The sequence below is a fragment of the Chanodichthys erythropterus genome, chromosome 19 (genome assembly GCF_024489055.1).
Source record: "Chanodichthys erythropterus isolate Z2021 chromosome 19, ASM2448905v1, whole genome shotgun sequence".
NCBI classification, from domain to species: Eukaryota; Metazoa; Chordata; class Actinopteri; order Cypriniformes; family Xenocyprididae; genus Chanodichthys; species Chanodichthys erythropterus.
The window spans coordinates 26,038,610-26,064,959 of NC_090239.1; the positions used below are offsets into that span (position 1 = coordinate 26,038,610).

Consider the following 26,350-nt stretch of genomic DNA (forward strand, 5'->3'; position numbering starts at 1 on the left):
AAACACTGTTTCAGGGGACACATACAGTCAAACTGCAACAAAAGTCATTACCTATTTGCTGCTTCTCTGCCGTTTCTGTTTGTAAGCTTCTCTGACAACTTACATGACGAGCTGCTGCTTCTTCGGCTTTTGCCTTGATCCTCAACATGAACGTGTACACTGCCTCCTAGTGGTCCGCATGCATGTCGACATGGACAACGACGAAGAAGTATAAATGAAGACAGACGCATAGCCTACGGTGCAGAGGCTCCGGCGTAGGTCCGACACAGAAGTATAAATCAGACTTAAGGGAATGCCTCCGTTGGAAGCTGCGTTCCATTCGACAGGGTTCCTACACAGTGTTCTCTACTCCCTACTCCCTGAGCACAGTATATCCGTTGAAGTGGACTTCGCTGATGATAAATCGCTCATTTGGAATGCCCTGCAAATGTCATCATTAAAAAAAAAGATTATGAAAGAACATGTCATGCTGCGGTAGCTGTCTCAGAGGTGCGTTTATGTCCGAAAGACTGGGTGCAAACTTTGAAAAATAATTGACCATACCAAGAATTGTTTCAAGTTCAGCACGATTCTTAGGTGCTGACATCTCTTTTATGAGTCTGGTTTGATTCCATCTTTGGAAAGACAGTGGCCGAAGTAGCTGACTTCAGGAACGTAAACCGTTCTTTTCTCAGGATTAACCCATTTTAGCCCACCGGCAACTATAGTTGCCGCAGTGTATGGTTGTCATTTTCCTTTTGTAAGTTTTTTTTCTAGATGTTTTCCATGTTTTATTTCTCAATGACATGCAAGAAAACATCTAAATAAAGGATTTCAAGAACAAGACTACTTCCAGGAAGCATAGTGAAGGCAAACCCTCCCAAAGAAAAGTAATTTTCATGTTAACATTAGAATTTTTTTGTTGACATATATATATATATATATATATATATATATATATATATATATATATATATATATATATATATATATATATATATATATATATACGTAATCATGAGGGTCTCTAGAATCATCCAAACAAAACAAATCTTACAAGAGATCTATAGTTTTTTGCATACTTAGTCAAAAGTCCAAGCGGCAACTATAGTTGCCGGTGGGCAAATGACTTGTAAGTACATATATAATCGGGAAATGGGGTATACTGTGTTTAATGGGTTAATAAATCAAGGTTATTGCTCTTGTTTAGTGCTTTTTGCTTTCATAATATTTTATATTGTTATATATTATATATTGTTATTTGTTAATTAATTTATTTTTTAATTAATTTATTTTTTGTTTGTTTGTTATATGTGACCCTGGACTACAAAACCATTCATAAGGGTCAATTCTTTGAAATTAAGATTTATACATCATCTGAAAGGTGAATATATATAAGCTTTCCATTGATGTATGGTTTGTTAGGATTGGACATTTGGCCGAGACTCAACTATTTGAAAATCTGTAATCTGAAAGTGCAAAAAAATATTGAGATAATTGCCTTAAAGTTGTCCAAATGAAGTCATTAGCCATGTATATCCACTCACAAAAATAATTTTTTATATATTTACAGTAGAAAATTTACAAAATATCTTCACAGAACGTGATCTTTACTTTATATCCTAATGATTTTTGCAATAAAAGAAAAAAAAACAATAATTTTGACCCAAACATTGTATTGTTGGCTATAGCTACCAATATACCCGTGCGAGTTCTGACTGGCTTTGTGGTCCAGGGTCACATATAGATGTATTTTTTTCAAATTAATGATGTAATTTAACTTTTTTGATTCACAATGCTCTGTTGGAGCAACTTAATGGCTGGACTTTGTTCGGCACTATGTTCCACCACTTTAAGACTAATGGATTTGTTGTTTGTTGTGTTTTCATATTCAAGAAATTATAAGCTAGATGCAACTTTTTTGTGTTCACATTGAATGTTCTTCAACTTTGATTGATCTGTTGATCTGTTGAAAGCAGTTATTTTGAGTTAGATGCATAAATGTTCTCCTCCTATTCAAATTTTACATTGAGGGTTGCATACAACATATTTGCCCACCGGCAACTATAGTTGCCGCACATTCAAACACGTTTTTTAAGAAAAAAAAACAAAAACCTGGGAAAAATAAATGCAGAACATGTTCACATAGGACACTATTAACAGGACTATATGCATGAAACCATTCAGAAAAATTTGGGCACAAATGGGTTAAGGCGCACTCTGTTTTCTTGAGACCTTTCCAGCATCCTCCTGAGATTATGGTCGTGATCCTCCTTTGTCTTTCCATAGACCAAGATATCATCCACAATGGCCACAACTCCAGGCAGACCTTCATAAATCTCATCTATTTTCTGCTGTAAAATATCCTGGGCTGAGGCCAAATTGGTATCTACCAAAGATTGTATTGAAAGTGGTCAGTTTCAAGGCTTTTTCAGAAAGCTTGATTGCCCAGTAGCCAGATCTAGCATCCATCACACAGGCTCCAGCCAACGGGCACCAGCCAACTTTGGTGTGATGTCATCTAATGTAGGCAGAGGATAGTGTGGCCACTTTATAGGCTTATTAAGATCCCATGGATCCAGACATACTCTCATCTTAGCAGTTTTGGGCTCATCGACTACGCAGAGGGCATTTACCCAATCTGTTGGCTCTGTCTCTTTTGCAATGATACCATGCAATTGCATGGCGGCGTTGGTATATCGTTCCCCTAGTGCTTTGACGCAGTGCAAGTTCCCTTTCGAAAGGGAACATCTCAGGTTACGCATGTAACCATGGTTCCCTGAGAACAGAGAATGCTGCGTCTCTTAGCCATGTCTTGGGGCCCGCCTGCTTACAGTCCCTTCAGACGAAAAGCGGATAACATGTTGTTTGGGCACCCCTTTTATACATGCGGGTCACATTTATGATGTCATGGGATGTCGCCGGTCAATATGATATTGCCGAGATTGGATATGTGTTTCAGACACCGGTTCCTGCAGAGGCGTTCCCCTACCACTTTAATGCAACTTTTTCTCAGGGAACCATGGTTACATGCGTAACCTGAGATGTTTATTTAATTTATATTTTCAAACCATGTAATGCAATGCAATGAAATGTACTGTAAGTTAGCATGTTTTACATGTGTGTGTGTGTGTGTTGAAATATATGATAAACGTTCTGTATGAGCAGGGCAGAGTGGAGTGTGTGTCTCTGGATGCTGAGCGAGGAGTTACTTTGGGAGAAACCGCATGCCAAATCAGTAAACCCATCCTCAAGGGAAACACTCAGGTCAATAATCACACCACTGACATGAACATTTGCTCATTGTTGTGTTAATGGTTAAACTAATAATCATTATTTTGCTCAAAAATTATTAATTACAATTGTTCTCATTTGAGACATTTCATTTTACATTTTACATGAGAATTATTGAACTTTCACATGAACACAAATCAAGAGAACATCAAGTCATAGACAGGGTTTATTTTATAGTCAAGATTCATGTTTAGATTTATTACAATTAGTCCCAGAGAAGGTTTGTTCACTGATTTAGTCACAGATGGGCAGTACAAATACTTCATTCATTCATTCGAGCAGAATATCACAATTGAGATCACTGAACTCCAACACACACATCTGCCTGTATTTTCAGATCAGCACATGGTTGTCAAGTTGGGAAGATTTAGTAAAGCACTTGTTGAATAATTTATTGATTTAAGAGGAAAGCTCTGATTCGGGTATTTAAACTCTCGACATCTGGCGCCCCAAAGCATGAAAGCTCATGGAGGCTTGTTACTGATACATGAACATGGAAATGTAAAAAAACAAAACAAACAAACAAACAACAACAACAACAGCTGTATGTTTAATTGATCTAGAGAATCAGGAATCATGATCACGATTAAAATCATTTGCATATATACACTCATTTACCTACTTGATTACTTTTAAACTCAAAGCAGTTAAATAATTAGTTAACGCCATCCTAGGTGTTTATGACTTTCTTTTTTATGATGAACACAATCTGAAAATATTAATACATATCCTGATGCATCTGAGCTTTATAGTGATAGAAAGTGTTACCAAACGAGTAAGATCTGAAGAAAAAGTGTCTCCATCCACATCCATCCATCATAAACATATTCCACATGGCCCTGGGGAGTTAATAAAGGCCTTCTGAAGCAAAGTGATGGATTTGTGTAAATAAAAAAAAATCCATATTTAACAAGTTTTGAAGTATTTATTTATTTATTTTTTAAGAAAATGAACCATGGTTTCTCTAGATAAGACTCTTATTCCTCGTCTGGGATCATGTAGAATGTTTTGAAGCTGCACTGAAACTGTAATTTTGATCTTCAACCATTTGGGCTCCACTGAAGTCCAAAAAAATCCTAGAAATGTTTTCATCAAAAACCTTAATTTATTTTTAACTGAAGAAAGAAAGACACAAACATCTAGGATTACATGGGAGTGAGTAAATCATCAGGAAATTTTAATTTGAAAGTGAACTAATCCTTTAACCAGTGAGCCGTGTGGAGTATGTTTATGATGGATGGATGTGGATTAAGACACAGGATGGCTTGAGGGTGAGTAAAGCTTGGGGTAATTTGCATTTGAAAGTGAACTAATCATTCAACAAACACTTTTATCCAGAACAACTTTCATGTGTGTGTGACTGTTCAACATGTTCTGTTGTCATATGACTTACAACACCTTTAATTAGTCCAAAATGTAGTCTTATTCTGGCTTTTTGTGTTCAAATTCTAGGTTGTGTTTGACATTACATACAGTATTAATAAAGAAAGTACACTAGGCCAAAGTGTGACGTTTGCTGCTGAGGTCACGAGGTATGACATCATCTTTGTGTGCCATAAGTTGTTTGAGTGAACTCAAAGCATGAAACAGCCTTTGACCTTGAGCTCTAGGAGGATTCTCACATGATCAATATATCAGAAATGGATAAATGATACTAATAATCAAAACCTCCATCTCTCACAGTGGAAATGACAAACACTCAATCAACAGTGAGTTTAAAAAACAGAAAACCATCGGTGTCAAATACGCCATCTATATTGCCTTGATAAGGTTAGTGCTCTGCTCCATGTTTCTGTATAAAAATAATACCACACTTTTCTATTATCCTATACTGTAATATTGTCATTTTCTTTCTTCATTTTAAATAAAAGGCATGAAAATACCACCATCCACATTAATTTTACTTCAGGGAAAAGGGATCTTATGAAACCTGTCCAGCAGATAATAAGGGTATTAGTTTTTTTATTATTATTATTTTTTTTTATTGTATCTTATATTTATTTTGATAAAAGAAGAAAATACTGTACATAACTCTCCCTTACTTTCTTTTTCCTCTTTCAGGTTCAAAATGACCTCAGAGAATTAATTTTCAAAGTGTTCATCAGAGTACCAGTGAAACTTGGTGATACTGACATCTGGACTAATTCAAATCTGCAAGTGTGTGAATTTATTTCTTATCTCATAAGCCATACAGGTATACTGATAATTGTAAATAAATAATTGCGGTATGATGTAGGGAAGAAAAATGGCATCCCATCATTCACCCATAATTGTTTTGAAATTTGTTTGAAAAAGTCACCAAGGGAAACTTAGACTTATGTTTGAAACCAGTGTTCTGAACTAGGGGAACTCAGCAAACTTACAAGTAGGCCTCAGGATGATGTAAAAGTATTTAAATTAATAAAATATTACTATGACATTAACATAATCTACCTTTAATTAAATCAAAATGTACTTTGAAAATTATATTTCTTTGTATTTTCCCTCAATAACCATTGTTCCCTTTCAGTCGGTCACGTTCGACGTACGTCAGTAGTGACTGACGAATTGGGATATCGCTAGAGAGCCCCTATCAGCTTCGAGAGAACTAAAACAAGCCAATGGAATTGGCGTGCGATATTTGCATAATGCGCACCTCCCCTAACAGGTGGATATAAAAAGGGGGGCAGATGCAATCACACTCTGTCTTTCGCTTCGGAGCCTACGTGGTGTCCTGCGGCTGTTTGAACTTCAAGCCTCTGAAGAAGTTTCGGCGCTTGTGTTGGTGTGACGACGCCTGCAGCGAGGTCGCGAGTTGGAGTGAGCCGGGTGGAAACATCTACTGTTTTCCCAGCGTTCCGCTGTAATTCCACTGGTTGGTCTGCGATTTGGTCTGGTTCCTCCTGTGTTTTTCTAAACATGTCGTGACGCTCCCTGTGTGTCTCGACACAAAAGAGCTGAAGTTTCCCCTTCTAAAAGAGCTTCACAGACAGACACTGCGTCTTTTTCAAGATGTCATTCTGTCTGTGCGTTTCTGGAGGCGGTCGTTTCCTATCCTCTCTGACGGCCACGATCACTTTCTCTCATGTCTGCTTAGCGTGCTGAGACTGTGTTTGTGGGTGGTCATATTTTCTTATGGAAATATGTCCACGTCGGCGCATTGTTTGCTCGCCTTTCTCGTAAGGGCTTGAGCGCTCAGCGCGCCGTGTGCCGTCGAATTGCCGGCTGACAGCGCGCGTTGCCACGGCAACCCTGCGCGCTGTCTGGCGCTCTAGATGCACGGTCGAGACTCGGCTGCCTTTAATGAGGTGGAGTCCCCTCACTTATTCCCCGATCTAGTTATTTTTCTGAATCAGAAAAGTGCTACTTTGGTTAATAAGCCTGTGTGACCAGAGGATCACAGTGGGGCAATACCCGCCGAGTCATTCTCCGTGGGCCCCCCACTCCTCTAGTGCATCGCAAACATGTTGTGACTATGTTCGTGGGTGGATCATGTTTAGATACATGGCCACGTCGGTGCCCAGGGTGCCGTGTGTCGTCCAGTTGGGCAGCCACGTTCACTGTCCAACATGGCTGGTAGCTTCTGCATGTGTTGCTGGTCCTCCTTAAAATAAATATGGAGGACCTAACATCTTAGTCAGGGCTCCAGCAGAGGATCAGATGTCGACTGCTACATTGGAGAGAGTATTGTTGGGCTCTGAACATGAAGATGAGGCTGAGCGTCCCACGGTTGTGGCGTGCTCATGCCGAATCGGATTCAGACTTGGCAACCATGCTTTTCCGGGCCCCTGGGGGTGTCGTGCGACGCGTACTCGCCTTGCCCCGCCCCCTGGCTTAGCCCGGATGTGCATGAGAAAACTTGGCAGTTTGTGGCCTTTTTTGGCGTTAATTTGGAACGCCAAGAGGGTCATAATCTGCACTACAAGTTTTTTCTCTTTCACTACCCCCTAGGGCACACCACCTCTGCCCTGCATGAGTCTTGGCCCCTGGCAAGTCTGCAGTAGGTCAAAGCACTCATTGCATGTGGGTAGTTCTGAGTCGGGGTTGAGCTACGCAGGATGCAAATCAAAGCGCAGGCCCCTGGCCAGACAATGTCCACCATGGTGGTCCAGAAACACCCCTGGCGAGTCTTGCTGGGATGTGCCGTCGTCAAAGTGTGCTTTCTCGATGCGCTCATCTCACAAACTGGCCTTGAACCCAGCCCGCTCAACCCGCAGTCACCTGACTAGCGGGAGACGGTCCTGGAGATATGGCGACCTGGAGCTGACGTAAACGGTTCTTTCTCCCCCAGAGGAGGGCCGGGTGGAGAATTGGTCTGTTCCGCCGCTGGCTCTCCGGAGTCCAGCGGTACCCACTAAGAACTGTTTTCCGATCCTCTACGTCCCAAGAGTGTTGCTGGCGATGTGCAGCGCCCCGCGTTGCTACTCCCAGCCCCCTCTCACCTCGCCAGCAGGTGTCAGTGTGTTGGTGCAGGCCGCGCCCAGTGTGCCGTCTCCCATACGCACTGCTACCTCGCAGAGTCTGATCACACTCTGGGCCGCTACCACGCCGCCCGAGTCGGGTCCCCGTACTCTGGTTCGCTTCCCCACCCCCGGTACGTCTGTGGTGCGTTTGGTTCTGCTGGCTCGGTGTCTGGAGGCCTGGTTAGTGCCCCCAGCCCGTTCCGCTGGCTCATGCGTACTATCAGACTCGGCTATGCGATTCATTTCGCCCGGTGTCCTCCGGCGTCCAGGGGTGTCCACTTCACTTAGGTGTCGTTGGACATTGCACCTGTTCTCCGAGTGGAGATTGCTGTCCTCCTGGTGAGGGATACAATCGGGCCGGTCCCTCCAGCCGATTTGAAGTCAGGTTCAGCCCTACTTCATTGTACCCTAAAGGGCGGTGGGCTATGGCCAATCCTGGATCTGCGCGTCTTGAACCGGTACCTTCAGGCTGCCGTTTAAGGTGCTCATGCAGAAGCGCATTTTCGAGTGCGTCCGTCCCGGGGTTTGGTTTGCAGCATTCGACCTGAAGGATGCATACTTTCATGTCACGATTCTGCGCTCGGGTCGAGCATGTCAGTACAAACTCCTACCCTTCGGGCTGGCCCTGTCGCTCCACGCCTTACACGGTTGCGGAGGTGGCCATTGTTCCCCTCAAGGAACAGGGCGTTCGCATTCTCGACTGCCTCGACGACTGGTTGTTCCTGGCCAGCTCGCGAAGCAGTTGTGCGTACACAGGGAGATGGTTTAGCTCACCTCAGCCTGTTGGGTCTTTGGGTCAGCTGGGACAAGAGCAAACTCGCCCCCGGGCAGAGGATCTCTTTTCTCAGTCTCGAGCTAGACTCGGTCGCCTGGATTGTGCGCCTTTCTGAGGAGCGCGTCCAGTCGGTGTTGAACTGCCTGAGTTCGCTCAAGCGCAGGATGGCGGCCCCACTGAAAGACTTCAGAGGCTCCTGGGGCATGTGGCACCTGCAGCCGCGTTTCGCCGCTCAGGTTGCTCCATATGAGGCCGCTTCAACACCGGCTCCGCGACTGGGTCCCGAGATGGCCGTGGCAGCGCAGCACGCTCAGTGTCCTCGTGACACGGAGCTGCCGCCCTACCCTCATCCGGTGGTCGGACCCTTTGTTCCTGTGGGCAGGAGTACCCCTTGGACGCTGTGGTCCACACAGATGCCTCTACCACCGGATGGGGGGCCATGTACAACGGGCATGCGGTTCGGGTCTTGGACGGGGCCTCGACTGCATTGGCATATCAATTGCCTCGAGTTGCTAGCAGTATGTCTTGCACTGGGCCGCTTCAAGGAGCTGCTGTCAGACAAGCACGTACTGGTCCGCTCGGACAAGCACGGCAGCCGTTGCGTACATCAACCATCAGGCTGGTCTACGCTCCCGTCGCATATCGCAACTCGCCTGCCATCTCTTGCTATGGAGTCAGAAGCATCTGAGGTCGCTTCAGGCCACTCATGTCCCAGGTGTGCTTAACCGTGCAGCCTACGAGCTCTTATGGCAGCCTCCACTTGCGGGCAAGTGGCGGCTCCATCCCCAGGCGGTCCAGCTGATCTGGCACTACTTCGGCGAGGCCCAGGTAGTCCTGTTGCCTCCCCAGGAACTGCCCTCGGCCAGTGGTTTTCCCTGACCGGCGAGTCGCTCGGCACGGATACCCTGGCACTCAGCTGGCCCCGGGGCCTACGCAATATGCGTTTTCCCCCAGTGAGCCTTCTCGCACAGCTCCTGTGCTAGGTCAGGGAGGATGAGGAGCAGGTCTTGTTAGTGGCTCCATATTGGTCACTCGGACCCGGGTTTCGGACCTAATGCTCCTCACGACAGCCCCTCCTTGGCCGATTCCTCTGAGGAAGGACCTCCTGACTCAGAGATGGGGCTTCCTATGGCACCCGCGTCCCGACCTGTGGAACCTCCACGTGTGGTCCCTGGACGGGATGCGGAGGTTCTGGGTGATCTCCCGCAGGCGGTCGTAGACACCATCACTTCCGCTAGAGCTCCTCCACGAGGAGCCTCTATGCGTTGAAGTGGAACCTATTCGTTGAATGGTGCTCCTCTCGCAAGACGAGAGGACCCCCGATCATGCTCGGTCAGATCTGTGCTTTCCTTCCTGCAAGAGGGCTTGGAGCGAAGGCTGTCTCCCTCCACCCTCAAGGTGTATGTTGCCGCTTCGCTGCACATCTCCATGCAGTTGATGGCAAGCCCTGGGGAAACACGGTCTGATCATCAGGTTCCTGAGGGGGGCGAGGGGACTGATTCCGCCTTGCCCACCCTCCTTACCCTCTAGGGATCTCACCTTAGTTCTTAGCTAACTTCGGCGTCATCCCTTGAGCCTTTGCAATTAGTCAAGTTAAAAGTACTGTCTCTTAGACCGTCCTCCTGGTTGCATTGGCCTCATGTTAAGAGGGTAGGGGACCTGCACGCATTTTCGGTCGACGAATCGTGCCTGGAATTTGGGCCTGGGGATTCTCACGTCTTCCTGAGACCCCGGCCTAGATATGTGCCCAAGGTTCCTACCACTCCCTTCAGAGATCAGGTAGTGAACCTGCAAGCGCTGCCTTCGGAGGAGGCAGACCCAGCCCTAGCTTCGCTCTGTCCAGTTCGCGCCCTGCGTGTTTACGTGGATAGAACTTGAAGCTTAGGACCTCAGATCAGCTCTTTGTCTGTTACGGAGACCAGCAGAAGGGAAAGGCTGTCTCCAAGCAGAGGATGGCCCACTGGTTAGTGGATGCCATCGCCCTGGCTTATGTTCCCAGGGCGTGCCTTGCCCGTTCGGGTTGAGAGCACACTCCACCTGAGGAGTGGCCTCTTCCTGGGCGCTGGCTCATGGCGCCTCGCTGACAGATTGTAGAGCTGTGGGCTGGGCGACACCCAACACGTTTGCTAGGGTTTTTAGCTTACGTGTAAGCTGGTTCTTCCCGTGTACTCGCTTCCACCAGCCGGTAGACGCGTTGAACCTGTGCTCGTGTCGGCTTGCAATGCCACTCCCGCCCCCTGGGCAGGATATGTGCATCTGTTGACTCCAGTCGTGTTCCCCGTTCGGTGAACCCTGTCGAGTTCCTCCACCTCCACCTTCGGCTCGGGCATTGCGGAGTGTCTGATGCCAGACCAACATCCATCTTCGATGTTGTCTGTTGGTTGGGTTCCATATGTTGCAATCCCTCTACGTGAGTGATTCCATATGTGTATTGTCCACGGTTACTCCCTACGGTGAGTCCGTGTCTTTCCCTCAGCAGAGCTTCTGCTTTCTCCTGTCAGATGAGTCTCCCCCTACTCAGGTGGAGCCATCCCAGGGACTCATATGCGTTCTGCCCTGCGGGCCAGTCCATATGTTTTCCATGTAAATTCCTTCCCCTCTGGGTAGGTAGTGGTTTCCGCAGCGTTCCTTACGGGTTCGCTTCCCCAGTGTAGTCTAGTTTACTTAGTGGGTATATCGGAACAGCAGTAGACTTCCCGGCGTAAGCTCGCCCCCTTCTCCGTCCCCTTGGTGCGACGGGCGGCTAGAGCCTGCGCTGGGCACTGGAAGGGGTTTCGTAACTGTGGCGTTTTAGTTGGGATCCCAATTCGTCGGTCACTACTGACGTACGTCGAACGTGACCGACTGAAAGGGAACGTCTCGGTTACGTATGTAACCCTCGTTCCCTGAAGGAGGGAACGGAGACGTACGTCTTGTCGCCACAGTTTCTGTACCCTCGCTGCAGTGCGGACACCGGTTGTCTCCTCAGCGAAAAACAGAGTGCGATTGCATCTGCCCCCCTTTTTATATCCACCTGTTAGGGGAGGTGCGCATTATGCAAATATCGCACGCCAATTCCATTGGCTTGTTTTAGTTCTCTCAAAGCTGATAGGGGCACTCTAGCGATATCCCAATTCGTCGGTCACTACTGACGTATGTCTCCGTTCCCTCCTTCAGGGAACGAGGGTTACATACGTAACCGAGACGTTTTTACTGAAGAACAAATACAGATTATAACTTCTGGAATTACAAAATTAATATACTATAATATACTAATATAATATCATTAATAATCTTTCTTTCTTTCTTTCTTTCTTTCTTTCTAAAGATTTATGGCTGTAAAAGCGATAACATGGAGAAGCCTGTTATCACCAATTTTGCATTGTTGGACGTTGTTAAAAATCATCGTGTGGTGGTGAGGACACTTTTTTTAAATTTAGTTTTGTTTTACCTCATTAGTTTTCCACAATTTATTAATAGTATTTTTTAAACATATATCAATGAAACTCTCTCTCTATGTGTGTGTGTCAGAACTGCTCTGTGGCAGTGTGTGCCGTGTTCAGCTGTGACGTCAATCTCATAAAGAATGATTGGAAACTCTATTATATATCTGGAAATGTGAGCTCTGGATGGATTGAGCAGGTATCTGACTTTTAAAGCTAATTCATATCACAGAACACACACACACACACACACACACACACACACACACACACACACACACACACACATACATACATATACACAAACATACAAATAAACATATATATATATAATATATATATATATATATATATATATATAATATATATTATGGCTGTCAACATTAAAGTGTTAACTCATGTGATTAATTCAAATCCTTTACACGTTAAAATAATTTAATGCACACACACAAAAAAAAAGGTATGTGAAATTGTGTCATAACGTAATTTATGTCACGCAGTTAGATGCTCTTAAAGCCCATGCTGATTATATCAGAGATGGCAGAGAGAATCATTCATTCCATTTATTTAATTCATTTAATATAAATTAAATAAATAAAGTGCCCTCTCATGGTATACGAACAGTGCTTACACTGGCGTGTTCATTGGTCGGGCATGAACCAATAAAACGGCTTCACCCCCCACCCCCGTTCTGCTTTCTCACGTTTGCTTTCTAGCGCTCAAGTCAGTTTTGCAACAGAAATATCGCAAAAACAGTAGCAAAAGTCAAAGCGCCAGGAAATTAACTTGTTCTGCCAGATATGAGTTGTAAGCGCCGACTTGAAGCTGTACAGCGAAACTGAAGTAAAGTGCAAAAGTAAATATGTCTTACACATTTGTGTCTGTCATTTTGTTTATGTGAATGCCATTTTACACATTTGTAAATATTAATCTGCAACTACAACTTCGTAACACAGGTGTTTTGATTGTTGTCTGTGTGTGCAAATCGAAACATTCAGCTTTTCACATCAGGGCTGTGAGTGTAAATTTCAATTTACAAATACAAATATTAATACGACAAGTTCTCACATTCAAATCAGCAACCTCTCTGGTTTTTGCTACTGATTTACCTTCATACTGGACGTACTGATCGCACATTGTATTCATGCACAGAAACATTTCAGTACATTCACATTTTCACACACATTCAGGATAATGTTTGGATTTGTCCTGTGTATGTTGCTGTGGACTTTAGTATATATGCAGGTCAATGGCATCTCTATGTGGTCCTGTTCAGTATCACAACTTGATTTGTCTGAAATGTAAACAACTCTTTGCTGTTGCACATACTATACACTGTGAATTCTGAAACGTTTTTGCTCTGATTTTTATTTTATTTTTATGTGCAATTAAAGGGATAGTTCACCCAACAATGAAAATTTGATGTTTATCTGCTTACCCCCAGGGCATCCAAGATGTAGAGGACTTTTTTTCTTCAGTCGAACGCAAATTATGATTTTTAACTGCAACCGCTGCCGTCTGTCATTCAAATAATAGCAGTGATTGGGAACTTGAACAATAAGAGTCGAAAAAACTTCTATAGACAATCCAAATTAAACCCTGCGGCTCGTGACGGCACATTGATGTCCTAAGACACGAAACGATCGGTTTGTGCGAGAAACCAAACAGTATTTATATAATTTTTTACCTCTAATACACCACTATGTCCAACTCTGTTCAGCTTCCTGTTAGTGAGGTCAAAAAACGTGTTCTGGTGACGGAAGTGATGTCTCGCCCATATACTTCAATGAGCGTGAGACATCACTTCCGTTGTCAGAGCGATCAGACCTGACTAGCCGGAAGCTGAACGAAGTTGGACATAGTGGTGTATTAGAGGTAAAAAATTATATAAATACTGTTTGGTTTCTCGCACAAACCGATCGTTTCGTGTCTTAGGACATCAATGTGCCGTCACGAGCCGCAGGGGTTTAATTTTGATTTGTCTATGGACGTTTTTTCGACTCTTATTGTTCAAGTTCCCAATCACTGCTATTATTTGACTGACAGACGGCAGCGGTTGCAGTTAAAAATCATAATTTGCATTCGACTGAAGAAAAAAAGTCACCTACATCTTGGATGCACTGGGGGTAAGCAGATAAACATCGAATTTTCATTTTTGGGTGAACTATCCCTTTAATCTATTGACATATGAGAGAGAGAGAGAGAGAGAGAGAGAGAGAGAGCTCAGTTTAACTGCTCAGAACAAACAAGAGACTCATGAACAACCATCACAAAACAAAAAAACAGTCGTAGATCATTCAGGTAACCACACACAGTATAAAGATTCAATGGTTCACATACTTTTGAGTGTGGTTATTTTAATAAATTCAGCTATATATTTTTTTTTTTTTTTTGTCTTATGGATTATATGTAACCATCTTTTATGTAAAATATCTTACTGAGGATAGTACTAAATAAAAAATAACATGCATTTTGCATGATGTCTCTTATTTTGTTAAAATTATTCACATTTTCAAAGATTCTGCAAGTGGTTCACATACTTTTTCTTGCAACTGTATGTATATATATATATATATATATATATATATATATATATATATATATATATATATATATAATTCATAATTCATAATTGTTTGATCATTTCTTATTGTCATATTCTGTGTCTCTCTTAGACTGGACTCAGAGCTGCTGTGTTTGAGTTGATCAGTTCAGTGTCTCTGGATTATGACAAGAGCAAATATATTTTCTTTTCCTCTGATTCTCAAGGCACTGCACCGTCTCTCCAGGTGATTCAGTGATCGTTCATGTCAAGTCTAATAACTGTAAAAATAACTCTCAAAACACTGCTCTGTTTGAAAGAATCTATAACTGCAGTCTACTGTTTTTATAGCTTATGATTTGTTCATTTGTTCTGTATATTTCTCTTATTTTTTCACACCACATAATTTTTCTCTTTTTGATTCTTGCAAATATATTGAAAATTGCACTTTCACACATATAAGTCCTGTGAAACGTACAGTATATGTATACGTACTATGAAAACACACTTGTGCAAAGTAAACTTTGCACAAGTGTGTTTTCATAGTAAGTCACAGTATTTCTTTTAAATTAGTATTAAAGAAATGCCACAGAGACAAAAGTACTTACACTACCACCTAGACTGCATTTATTTGACCAAAAAGAGAGAAGGATGTGCATCATACACACACTAAAGCAGATGCATTATAACAAAAGTAGGGCTGGAAGATTATGGCCTAAAATCAAAACCTTGATTAATTGAATATTTTACCTCGCTTACGATTAACGGTTGAACGGTTATTTTGTTTCAGTTTTTTTGTTTTTGTTTGCCATCATAGTTCACTTACAAGGTTTGTACATTAAATATGATTGACTATTAAAAGTGTGATATTTTTTCCTATTGAAAGAGTGATCTGACATAAAATAACTGCTGAAAGTGAGATCTTATCTATGAGTCGTAATATTTCTTACAGATTTCTGCTCATTGTAAATTATATAAAGATAAATTAGGAAAGTACCAGTACGTAATGAGAGTGATTGTGTGTGTGAAATAGTTATACTGTCTCTCTATTAATTGTGAAGTTGTGGGTTATAAATAGTTCCTTCAAAAGTAGAAAATATATGCTATAATAACTTTTGAGTTTCTAAGCTACTTTAGTGATAAATCACAGGACAGTTTGACAACTAGTTTCTGCGTTCCTCTCAGTGTGCGCGATCTTCACGATTTGCGCAGCTACTGTTTGTGTGAGTGTTCATGCCACAATGCAGCTGCGTGAGCATGGTAGCTTGATCTATAGTAATACACATACAATCGTCTAAAATCACTTGAATGTCCTAACTGGCAAACCTTAAAACACGTACATGTTTAGTGAAGAGGCAAGTCTCACCGCTCTCGCCCTGTCTCTGTGTGTTGACTCGCCATTTATGTTGCTTTCATGCCACTGACTGGACGGGGCAGAGTCACATGGCTACACACGCGGTAGTATGTTTTTAACAGAATGAAAAAAAATGAAATAACCGACATGGAAAAATTACGTTGGTTAGAGGTTCTGAATTTCGATTTCGAATACTTTTCGATTAATCATCCAGCCCTAAACAAAGGATTGTTAATAGTAATTAAATAACCATGTTTAATCTTGCTTAGTTAGGCTGTACGTGTCATCCTTTGGTCTAACCTACTCAAGTGTCCAGTGACAGAATTGAAATGTCATATCTATCATTGAATTCAGTGTAGTAATATCATTCACAAATAGTATTTATCCATTATTTAACCCAAATTATAATCTATAATTAATTATAATCTATTATAATTATCTATTGTTTGACATGGAACATCTTTGCGAGTTACAATGAGATCACTTCTGACTGCACTTAAAATTCACTTGCTCACATTTTTGTTTTTCACTTTGTAGATTAACACTCAAGTGGAGGTGTATGAGGAGGTGAACCTGACCAAAGAGATCATTGGAGGAGTGATAGGAGGACTGCTGCTACTGGCTCTCATCACAGCGGTCCTCTTTAAGGTATATCGCCTTCATAAAATCACTTTCAGTCCCTCACACATTCACCTTAATACACAATCTATATTTTTTAATGCTTACAGCATATTACTGCATGTTTTCTCTTTACAAGGCTGGGTTCTTCAAAAGCCAGTACAAGCAGATGCTGCAGGAGGCGCAGGGGGATGCAGGAGGAGAGCCAGACATGACACAATAATGTGCATTCAAACAGTTATAAGATATGTATGTACTGATTGTGTTTTTTGGGTTTGAGAATGAAACATGAATATATTTAAAACCCCATTGACTGATTTAGAACACTTTATTTAAATGATAACTGTACAATTTTGAAGTTACTTCAGATTACGCATCATCTTATCAGTGAGCAGAGCGAGTTACCAAAGTATTTATAGCATGCCAAATATTTGACTTCCTTCTTTGTTATGGAAACTTATAATGAACTGTATGAACTGTAGCAGAAATATTAGAATTATTGGAGGATCTTTTTCTCACTGTTTTTTTATTTTCTACTGAAGCTTGTTTCCACAGCACAGAATTAAAAAAAATACAAAAGGTAATTTAGACTTTTTTTCTCACAATTCTGACTTTTGTAAACTTTTTCTCCGAATTGCGAGATATAAACTCACAATTCAGAGAAAAAAAGTTACAGTTGCGACATATAAAATCCAGTTCTGAGGAAAAATTACAATTCTATCATAATTCTGACTTTTTCATTTGCAATTGCGAGTTTATGTATCGCAATTCAGAGAAAATTCAGATATAAACTTGCAATTCTGAGAAATAAAGACAATTGTGTGACATACAAGTTTGCAGTTAGCTTTTTTATTTGTTATTGAGTGGCAGAAACAAGATTCCGTAGTTTTATCATCTCATTTCTTCAAATTTTCATAATAGGGATTTGCACTGGGTGTGAAATTAATGTTTAATCAATGAATTTAATGTTTTCTGCTTTATATAAAGATGTTGTTTGATTTGCTTTTTTTTTTTTTTTTTTGGCACGTTGGCAAGGAAATTAAAATAAATTTAGATTAAATAATTTTGGCATTATCCATTACACTTATTTTTATGTCATTTGTATGCATACCTTAAATAAAAATTTAAGTATGAAGGTAAGTTAGGAAATTCTGTGATTTGTGGTGTTTGTGAGACTGAGGTGTCAGATTTAATTGCAGCAAACCCAACAACTACCTAAAACCTTGGTTTATTTATTTATTTATTTTATAAATCAATGTAGAAAGACACATTAGAATGTACTGAAAACATTTTATAGATAAACACTCAATGCAAAGTCCCATATTTCCTTATATTTTATAGCCTAAACTAAACTCAACACCATAAACATCATACAAGTGAATATAGGAGTGAATTATTAAACTATTGTTACAGTTTACTTGGTGACAGAATAAATAAATCACTTTGAAAATATGTACTGGAAAAAAAAAAAGGTCTAGTTGACCTACTCCATGTACTGGGTTAAAATGTTGTTCAAGTTGTGAAGAACATGCAAAAATGCATCCTATGAGTGTAAAAGGGTCCTGTTGCCATGTAGATAAGGGGAGAAAACAGGATATCAACATTAGTAAAAAGTGGCGGAAGTGTCTAGTCTCGTAACGTACTGCAACTGTTACGATCTGACAGTGTAACCAGTTTTATCCTAGTGTGTTGTGCAGATCACTGTGATATTTATGGCTTAGGGTATTTGAGAGTGAGCTAACTTTGGCCTTTTTTAGTAATTTTAAACATGCTGCTGTATTCTTTATTGTTGTTGGGATGATTCAGATTCAGACTCTGATCATACACTACTACTGCAAATTTCCGTAAATCTGAATGGATATGCTCCACACCATCTGGTTAGCAACTGAAACAATTGCCGTAACTCATTATCTGCAAATTAAGTCATCATTAAATCACCAGGTGTAAATGGGTATGTGTCTCCCTCGTCTACTTCTGATCCAGTGAGTATAAAATAGCACCTGTGAATAACACCATCCTCTTCTTGTCTTAAGGAGACCAGAGCAGGAATGCCTGAAGCATGGCAAAGGGATGCAGCGTCTTGCTCCCTATTCTCAGGGAACCATGGTTACATGCGTAACCGGAGACGTTACCTTTCGAAAGGGAACTCGTGCTGCATCCCCTAGGAGTTGCTATGGGGAACGGAATAGTGCCTTAATGGCTGTGCTAAGTCAAATGCTTTGTCCAAACACCCACACTTGCGGTCTTGGCCACTTGAAAGCTCATGCATGCGACAGGAAGTAAGTTCGCAAGACTGTCTTAAAAATGCCCAAGTGCAGTGCCTTTAATGCACACTAAACCCACACTATCTTGAATACCGCTTCTGAGTAGTATTCAAGGCTAAGCATATCCCATCATGCATTATGTTCGGGAACTCACATGCCCCGAAATCGCGAGATGTCAGGGAAAACATACAGTACGACTGTAAGTTAAATTGATTATACTGTATAATTTTGTTAGTAAAATATAAAGTGTTGTGCATTTTATTGATGCAAAGATGAGTAGGCTATGTGTATTTTGTACATTTGCAACTGCTGTTTATCACTTAAAGAAGCACCACAATTTTAAAATTGGTAGTTAGCGACCAATGAACAGACATTTAGAGCTGTATTTTAAAATGCAAAGTACTGAGAATAATAATTTTAAAAAAGCTGTAAACGCTTGCATTTTTTTTGCAAGACTATAAGTATGTCCCATCAGGCAATCAAATGTTCTACACACAATTGCAGTCTTCACGCCCACTTGACCACTTGAGCCAAATATAGGAACTATGTCATACAAGTAAACAAGTGGTTAAGTGCAAAGACTGCAAGTGTGGGTTTTTGGACAAGGCTAAAGACTCAAAGCGTCTTCATCCTTAGGCTTAGGGTGTTTTGTTAAACCCATTGTTTAGCTTCCGCTGGTAATGGGCACTCGTCCAACATAAGCAATGTCATACATCTCAGTCCAGAAGAGGGAAGGAAGTTAGTAATGGAAGAACATAAAAAAATAAGGCTGTGTCGCAAATGGAACCCTAAGACCTGCAATTTTTTCTTCTGAATTCAGACTTTTGTGATGTAATGGCACTTTGACTGTTGGGTAGAAGTCTGCTGTCGAGCTCGCCTCAGTTTGGACTCTGCAAAAATGCACCTCGAGGGTGCATCTCAAACGGGGCGCTTGCGAGCACCCTTCTGAAACCTACAAACAGTGTTGTGGACTTAATGGACACACATTGTTAGTCCACAAGGCCACAAGTGTGCATAATGTGTACCATTTGGAACAGGACCCTCCATTCTCAAATTTATGCAAATAAGGGGCAGAAAACACAGCATGGCAGCAAATAGCTGCAGGTTTAGGTAATGGCTCATGTGTCTAAAATATGAATATTGTGACTGGATTATTTGTGTAAATTTTATTATTTACACATCGGATGCATTGCCGTTTTAGATGCTTTTGTTGTAAATAAACAGGCTTACAAAAGTTTATTAAACTTGCACTGTGTTTTGTGCATTTAGAAAGAAAGCTTGCATCTTTCTAACTATAATCGTGTATATATGATGATTAGATTGGCTGTGTGCTGGAAAAGCCTAGGTTAAACAGACTCGCTACAGACACCATCATCAGCTTCAGTTATGCTTACTATTTGCAAATAGAGGTTAAAAATCCACAACCATACACCACATAGCAAATATGTCTCTTCTAAATACTTTTCTTGGACAGCTCTATTGGCATCTGGTTATTGAGTATTTAATGAGTTCGTAAACAACAATGTGGGTAATTTTTTTTTTTTTTTTTAGATTTAATTCAATAAATAAATATGTATTCTGTGTATTTAATAACTTTTTATTAATTTTATCTTGAGCATTCTCTTATGCTTCATCTTTCTTGAATGTACTCATTTCCTCTTTATCAAATAGGTTTTTCCTTTTTAGTTAGATGCTCCCCCACCTTTTTTTTTTTTTTTTACATCTGAACCACCTCTAGGACTCTTCTCTTCTCTCACCTCATAAGTCCTCCATATCTACATTTGACAGGTTACAATGGACCACAAGTTCTGTATTAGATTGTACATCTTCTGTGGTAAGTCTTTTATTACGTATTTGTTATTTTGTAACACATAGTCACTACCTCAATAGCTGTTTATTTCCTCTCTGTTAGCCTTCTTGTGTTGCAAGTCTTAAGCCTTTTTTTCCCCTTCTTGTACAATTGTAATCAGTGAGTGGCAATAAGATACTTTAAAATTAACTAGTTACATAATCTAGCCAGGTACATTCTCTTAATATTTTTATTTGTTATTTGTTAAAAACTACAGCTGTTAAAAATGCATTCCAATAATCATGTTGTACATGAATAGATGGATGAGTGATTTAAAAAGAAAACTCATAGGAACTATGTTTAAAGCTTTTACAGTTTTGTTTTACTGTAAATTTACAATTACTCAACATTCCGAAACACTGTTGATCATAAGACATTAGACACATCTAATTTTAGACAGCCTTGTGAGTTAAAAACCTTGACAATCTTTCAAATGTTATAGCATATATATATATATATATATATATATATATATATATATATATATATATATATATATTGTGAACAGACATATGATAGGGATGAAGATAAAAAAGTCCTTTCTAGGCAAGAACAAACATCAATAAGTGTGAACTTTTTTTTAAATGCCCTCTCATCTAATTCTGACTCATATGTTCACACATATGTTGCACGCATTAAAACATGCATCTACGAAAATAGCACTGCAAAATCTATAACTCAACTCAACTCAAATGCCCTTGACAGCTTTTCATATATTAATATGTTCTGAAATGTAAAACAATTACATTTAAGAGGAACCAAACAAACTAAAGTTTTTTAGGCTCAAGGCCTAAACAGAATTTGGAGTTTTTACTTTTTTTCTTTTCTTTTCTTTTCTTTTCTTTTCTTTTCTTTTCTTTTCTTTTCTTTTCTTTTTTTTTAATGTTACAAAATATTTTTATGTTATCTTATTACATAATTGCCTTTATTGGTGCTACACAGTGAAATGACCAGCAGCTGCTGAACTGGCATCTGTTACTATAGAATATATTTTAGCATGGCTGTAATGTTGTATTGACCAATCAGCAAACAATATTTCAATTGTAAAATTACAGTTTCTAGTTAGTAATTCAGTCTTTTTTTTATCACTTCTGAACACTTAAGCATCTCAGTCGGTGATGGCTTTTAACATTGATCCTGTTACCTGGAAAAACTTCACTTTGCCTTCACCTTCACAGAGTCAAAATGTTGCCTTTGGCTATAAGGTGATACAGAAAGACACAAGGTGAGAGCAACATAACCACTGAAAAAAGGGGGGTGGGGGGTCTGCATTGTTTGGAAAGCACATTTACCACTTCCAGTACTCACCACACTGCCCAATGAGACATGAAAAGAACCCGCCTTACTAATAGTCAGTCAACTGCTATTGTTTGTTTTGTTTTAAAGTGATCTTTAGGTGTAAATTAGAAATAGATGCTACTACATTGAGAAAAACCCAGATTATAGATTTCGTGCTTCATTGTCCATATTGAAGAATTATACTAGTTATCGAAGTGTTTAGTTTGTTTGATTTCTGAATCATCATTGTCAAATTGTCTCTTTTGTTGCAAAATGTCCTTTTAAGGCAAGAGCAAACTTCAACAAGTGTGAACTTCCTTTAAATGACATATTGGTCTATTTCTGCCATGCATGACCTTTCTGCTTTCACACATTGCCCACATTCAAACATGCATCTATGCGAAAAACACAGCAAAAAATAACTCAAATGCACATGACAACATTTCGCATATTAATATATTCATAGTGAAAAACAATTACACTTAAGAGGAAACCAAACAAACTAAAGCTTTTGGTTAGACACAATGAATACATTCACAGTGTAACAAGGCCTTGTCCTACCCACATACAATGGTACCGACACCCATGGATTCTATTGAAATCAAAAGTAGTATCAAAAAAGTTGCCCATTTTTACCTTAAAGGTACAATGTGAAAATTTTAGGAGGATCTATTGGCAGAAATGCAATATAATATACATAAGTATGTATGTGGTGTAAAAAGAGCTTATATAATGAACCATTAAGTTTTTATTACCTTAGAATGAGCCATTTCTTTTTTAATACACCGTAGGTCCCCTTACATGTTAGTCGCCATTTTGTGCCGACATGTTTCTACAGCAGCCCTAAACAGACAAACTGCTCTTCAGAGCGTGTTTGCTTGACTGGCTACTCTATTCTGTCTCAGACGAAAAACTTTACACTCTGCACCTTTAAAACTATTTCTCATTGCCATTTAAAGAGAGTTCATTCAAACATTAATGCCATCATTCACTCACCCTCATGCCATTCTAGACCAATAATCTGCTGTAGAACACAAAAGAAGATGTAAGACAAACTCAGTCACCATTATCTTTATTGTATGGAAAAAAGATGTAATGAAAGTGACTGGTTACTAAGCCTGTCATTCTGCTTAAAGGTGCTAAAGAGGATCTTTTCATCGACTGAGAAACCAAAGACTGTTACTGAGTTTTTTAAATGAGCGCATGCGTAAGAACAACCCCCCTCCTTCACAGCTCATTTCATGGGAATGCCTCCCAAAACTCATGCATGAGTATTGGAACATGAGTGTTTACCACCGGCATTCGCTCACTGTGTTGTGTTTTTTGGATTCATTATGTTGGACTCACCGCAGGTAACTCATAATCTGCACTTGTTACTCCTGTCTCCTGACAAAAACACTGCATGCGGCGCCTGTAGAGTGTGGAAAGATACTGGAGCGCGCAGCCATGCTTGTCTCTCACAAGGAACGTCATGGCAGTGATGGACAAGCCAGAGCGCCAATCGTTTACGCAATGATTGCATAAACGATTGGCTGATGTTTTTAAGGCCCTACCTCGTGCACAGATGATGTATATTAATATTATCCCTTTCCGTGTACCTAATAAATAGTCCTTTATCAGTTAGTAAAGACAGTTTCAAGTAATATTGCAAAAATGTACAAAACAAAACATCCTCTTTAGCACCTTTAACATCTCCTTTTGTGTTCCACAGAAGAAAGTCAGTCATACAGGTTTGGAACGACATGAGGGTCAGTAAATGACAAAAACAGTAAATTAATAAATAAATAAATAATGGTGAACTATCTTTGTCCAAATGGTGAAAAATCGCATATTATTTTTATACTACATTAAATCTGTAATTGATTGCAGTGTGCACCTTAAGCCATTAGCGGCCACTGACAGGACTTTGCTGGGCTTTGCAACATCTAAATCTCTCTAACCAGGGCACAGTTTTTATACATTTTTCTTTCTAAAACAGTGTAAGATCTACCCCTACAGTTCTTTTCCATGATCTCATTTACAGGGGATCTTTTCCCTTTCTCCTCTTTGAGTCTCCCATGTACTCTCCAACATTTTCACCACAGTCACTTCACCAATCAAACTGCAGGTGTTGCTTATGCAAGAGATATTTCTCTTTGTAAGGGCGGTCGACTGCCAACTACTTTTAACGTAATTTCTCATGGTGGAATTCTCCCACAGGCAAAATGAAACATTGTAGCAAACACAATCAACACTCCCCAGAGGCAAGAAGCCTTCACATGACACGCTTAACAATGATATTTTTCATTTCACAGCCATCTGTTGTCTGGTGGAAAATTACCAGCAAAATATGCTTAGTGGCCAAGTTAACTTCTCAGACACATCTGACTAGGGCTGTAACAATTCACTCGTTTTCTCAATGCATCACTTATGAATCCTGACGATGCATATGTATCAATCTCGAAACATGTTTTTTAAATCGCGAATCATTAATAAGCGATGTAAAATGCTAAGAATCAAATTAATTGCTACTCTATGGTGATTCTGTGCTTTAAAATACCTAAAAATTAAATTACTACATGCACAAATTGATGGAGACGTTGTGCGCCGTCATTCATGTACATACAGCTCTCCTTCACAGATACGCACTGCACTCTTTACCGCTTTTCACTGGATTGCGCTCGCGCTCCGTCCGTAGCTCTCATCAACACCTTTTTGAGCAGCCCACGTTTGAGCTTTCCTCAGGATGGCCACTGCTATTCACATGAGCAGATGACAGCTCTCTTATGCATGGATGGAGCAAACACATAATGTAAGTGTCTAAATGCATAAGCATAGTTCCAATGAACAATAAAAAAATGTAACTTTATGTTGTTAAACTGAATGTGCGAAATAACTACAACATTAACAATAGACCCTTTTACAGCCCACGTGATCAAATAGTTGTGCGCGCATTTTGGCAACGGAAGTGGTGTTGTTGCCTATTGGTTTTAACGTGTTAGCAACTCTGAAAGTTTTTCAGGGCTCTCAAGTGTAACGCACTGAGCGTGACAGTCACTCATTTCGGTCTTTTTTCAAGCACTACCACCACCAGGGGCGTAGCAACCGGGGGGGACGGGGGGGACACGTCCCCCGCACTTTTAGAAACAGGTGATTCTGACCCCTGCTATTTTTTATTTTTTGGGATCCAGCGTGAATATTTCCGGCACCGGCAGTGTTCTCTGATTTGTTACTTAGATTTCAGTGAACTAACATTCAGCCAATCACAGAGCGAATCATCTCTTGGGCGCGTCTGCTATGAGCTTCAAATCTCTTGTTGCTGTTGTGAGTTTTCGTTCGTTCATTCACTTTGCTATCAGGCCGTCTGGGATAAAATGCACCCCAGAAAAAAGCAAAGGACGATTACATCCTTTTTTCAAACACACACTGTAAGTATGTTACAGTATGTTGCAATGACACAAATCACGCAATAAAGTTTTCATGTTATGATTTAAACTGTTACTGTAACGTCAAAAGACAACAGAACCCGTATGGACCTCGTCACGTCGCGTATAAAAGCGTCTGCTAAATGAGACGTAACAAATTATTGGTTTCTTCTGTCTTTTGTTGCCAACGTGCTGCTCGCGGAGTAGAATTATCCTTTCACAATAAATCAAAATTGTTTTGAACCGAATATCTTAAAATACTTTATCAAATTTAAAATATATATATTTTTATACTTTATGTAAATATTCTACTTTATGTCCTAACTGGTCTGTAGGAAAGGCAGGCTGTGACGTCACTGACAGAGAGGGGACAGTTGCTCAACCTCTCCAGAATGTGTACAGGTGCGATTTGTATAAAAAAAGCAGATTGACTATTTTAAGGCAGTGTTTTCTTAATTGGAACTGCTTGCCAACATTTTAAGGAATTACACATCAATTTAATTCCTTAAAACAAAAGATCAACCATCAATCACCTTTATTTAGTGCTTTTAATAATACAGATTGTGTCAAAGCACTGAACAGTATCAAATAGGAGAATAGAGTAATTTATAATGACAAGATTAAACACTGAATTTCCAGTTTAAGGCATTTTATTATTGAATGCAGAGACGTCATTGTCTAGGTCAGCTCAGTTTAAATAGGATCTGTGCAATCAAATCAACGATAATCGCTAGAAAAAAAAGATAACATTTTCTATTTTATGTTCAAACTGTTAAATAAAATTAGTTTTATGTATAAAGGCTGTTTGTTCCAATAGTGTTAACTACTGTATTAATTAATGTATAATTATAATTATATTAATTAATGTATATTAATGTATAATTCAGTTTGGAAGTTTTGATTAAAAATCTCACTTCGATCTTGAAAATATTAAAAACTTGTAAATATATTTTTTTAGGTGTTATTGATATATTTTCATAAAATGTATGCTGTATAAAATTACTGTAGATGTAATCTGTATACTCATTTAACACAACTATTAAGAAGTAAGAAAAGTTATTGTTCAAACGTAGTGTAACTGAAATATTTTAAATATCATAAAATATCTTTATCTAAATAAAGTATAGGT

At 40.0% G+C, this 26,350-nt stretch overlaps 1 pseudogene; it reads left to right on the forward strand.

Moving 5' to 3' along the window:
* LOC137007541 (uncharacterized) overlaps nt 1-26,350 on the forward strand; it is a 90,120-nt pseudogene that overhangs the window by 20,281 nt on the left and 43,489 nt on the right.